This window comes from Cetorhinus maximus, chromosome 23 (assembly GCF_964194155.1).
Source record: "Cetorhinus maximus chromosome 23, sCetMax3.hap1.1, whole genome shotgun sequence".
NCBI lineage: Eukaryota > Metazoa > Chordata > Chondrichthyes > Lamniformes > Cetorhinidae > Cetorhinus > Cetorhinus maximus.
Window position 1 is genome coordinate 33950808 of NC_135901.1, and position 2852 is coordinate 33953659.

The following is a 2852-nucleotide window of genomic DNA, read 5'->3' on the forward strand; positions in this document are numbered from 1 at the left end:
TTAGCAGAATTCATGCCTGTGCATGGAGACCACAATGAATTTCAAAACCATTTCTTAGCCACTAGCCAATATTACACACATTGCTACCTGCGCTATTGGTTGAGACAGAAATCTCAATAGAATTAACAAAAAGAATACTTAGGAAAATATTTGAGGTGTTGTAACTCACAGGAGATACAGAGCAAGAGCTAGAATGTGGGATTAGACTGAATTGTTCTTTTCCTGCCAGCATGGGCATGATGGATCGAATGGTCTCCTTCTGGGCCGTAAAGATTTCTAATTTCCGTTGTTTCAATGTTTCAAAATAATCATCCTCACCCACTCCCCCGTGTGTCTTTTGTGTGTCTGCTCAATGAAATGTTTGTAAAAGGTAACGTTGGAGAAGGGTTGAGAGTTTCCAGTGCGGAACAGAGAAGCAACACTTTTCCAATCAGAGCACAAATAGATGACAAATACAGAATGGGTTTCCCTTGAGAAGATGGTGGTGAGCTGCCTTCTTGAACTGCTGAAGGCCAAGTGTTGTGAGTACACCCACAGTGCTGTTAGGGAGGGAGTTCCAGGACTTTGACCCAGTGACAGTGAAAGAACGGCGATATAGTTCCAAGTCAGGATGGTATTTGGCTTGGAGGATAATTTGCAGATGGTTGTGTTCAGAATTCAGTAAAGTTTCTTTACTTCCATCACCATCGCTTTTGCCTTTCATCCTCATCCCTTTTGTTATTTATTCTCTCCTGTCTTCCACCCAATCACAAACATTCTCTTCTGTTCTCTCCCCCTCCCCCTTTCCTTACGTGTGAACTTTCTGAAAATCTGTAACATCTCTAGCTTCTTTCCAGTTCTGATAAAAGTTCAGCAACCTGAACCATTAACTGTTTCTCTCTGCACAGACTTGGCCTGACCTGCTGAGTATTTCCAGCATTTTCTGGTTGTGCATGACAGCGATCGATGTTTGGCCATTTCCCCCTCTGTCCAGGATGTGTGACAGTGGTCATAATGTTTGCTTTAAATGTGAAATTACCCAGTGAGATCTCACGTGGAAGATGTGCCCTTCAATTGTTTCAGGATGGAGGTGGCACAGTGAAAAAATCAGTGAGAATTAATCCAGAGGCCCAGCCACAAGGCTTCAGAATCCAACATAGCTTGAGATTTAGTTTTCTGTTTGTTCTTTCATGGGGTGTGGGTGTCGCGGGCTTGGCTAAAATATATTTTCCAACCCTAATTGCCCTTGAGAAGGTGGTGGTGAGCTGCCTTCTTGAACTGCTGAAGGCCAAGTGTTATGAGTACACCCACAGTGCTGTTAGGGAGGGAGTTCCAGGACTTTGACCCAGTGACAGTGAAAGAACGGCGGTATAGTTCCAAGTCAGGATGGTATTTGGCTTGGAGGGTAATTTGCAGATGGTTGTGTTCTCATGCATCCTCTTCCCTTGTCTTTCAAGGTTTTAGGGCTCACGGGTTTGGAAGGTGCTGTTGAATGAGCCTTGGTGAGTTGGGAATTGAATTAATAAGTCTGGAATTGAAAGCTAGTCTCAGTAATGGTGAATTGAAGCTTTCTACAATTGTCATGAAAACCCATCTGGTTCACCAATATCCTTTAAGGAAAGAAATGTGCCGTCCTTACCCAATCTGACCTCCATGTGACTCCAGACCCACAGCAATGCGGTTGACTCTTAACTGCCCTCTGAAATAGCCTCACAAGTCACTCCATTCAAGGGTAATTAGGGATTGACAGCAAATGCTGGACTTGACTGTGACACCAACATCCCATGAAATAATATATAGAAAGATGAGCAATTAGCATATTGTTTTATTTCATGTCGAACAGGGTGACTGTAACTGCTGTCTCGTTATTTAAAACCTGGATATTTTACCTATTTAACCAGGTAACGTTAAGTGAGGGCAAACGGATTCACAGTGACCCAAAATACTGAAGCTGCTGGAAATCCAAACTTAAAAGAAAATATTGGAAGCACCCAGCAGTATCTATGGAAAAGGAAACAGGTCACTGAACTTTAATCCAGTTATACAGTTCTGATGAAAGGTCACAGACCTGAAATATAAACTATGATTTTGTCTTCATATAAGTTACCAGATGTGACGAGATTTTCTGAATGCTCTGTTTTAATTTCAGATTTACAGCATCTGCAGTATTTTGCTTTACTTCCAATGAAGAGTGTTGAGAATCTGGAATTCCTTACCAGAATGGTTTGAGATCCCCATCTGACCTGAAAACCCATGTTTTCCCATGAAATCCCACTGTGAAAAGGCAGTTCACCTGCTGACAGAAGGAAGGCCTTCACTCGGCCATCGCATTCACTAAGACAGCCGCACAGTCACAATGGAGAGGGATCATTCAGATCCTTCACATGTGGAAAGAGATTTATTCAGTTTCCCCGCCCGTTAGCAGTCCAGCTTTAAAAGTTGAAAGGATTTGATCCATAATTGATGCATCCTGACGAGAGGCGGTTTTAATGTTTCGTATATGGCGGGGGGGTGGAATCACTTGCTCACCCCAGTTGCCGAGGCTTCAGTGAGCTCAGATCAAACTGTAGGTGTTTGCTCTGCTGTTAATTACACACCCACGACAGAACCGTGTTGAAGGGTTTGTGCACTTTGGTTGCTGGATCAACTGATTTGATAATTTTATGTCTTGGCCCCATGGCTACAAACGCCATCGGATCATTTAACATAAACAGCTTCTCAAGAATATTTGCTTGCAATGGCAAGGCACTTACCCAGCATTCGCGGCGAGACAGAAAGTGCCCAACTTTCACGGCATGAGACTCGTGCGCAGGCGCACTGACGGGTTGTTGACAGAGCGTGCGCACTGTGGCTTCCGGACGGCGCGTGCGCAG

At 43.8% G+C, this 2852-nt stretch overlaps 3 protein-coding genes across 4 annotated transcripts in view; 2 read left to right on the forward strand and 1 right to left on the reverse strand.

Moving 5' to 3' along the window:
* The window catches only part of LOC144697491 (uncharacterized), a 1380819-nt gene that overhangs the window by 399342 nt on the left and 978625 nt on the right, over window positions 1-2852 (reverse strand). The window lies entirely within an intron of this gene.
* Window positions 1-2852, forward strand: part of LOC144698473 (uncharacterized) — an 88151-nt gene that overhangs the window by 15987 nt on the left and 69312 nt on the right. The gene's annotated exons all lie outside the window — the stretch shown is intronic.
* LOC144697517 (uncharacterized) overlaps window positions 1-2852 on the forward strand; it is a 213017-nt gene that overhangs the window by 15210 nt on the left and 194955 nt on the right. The gene's annotated exons all lie outside the window — the stretch shown is intronic.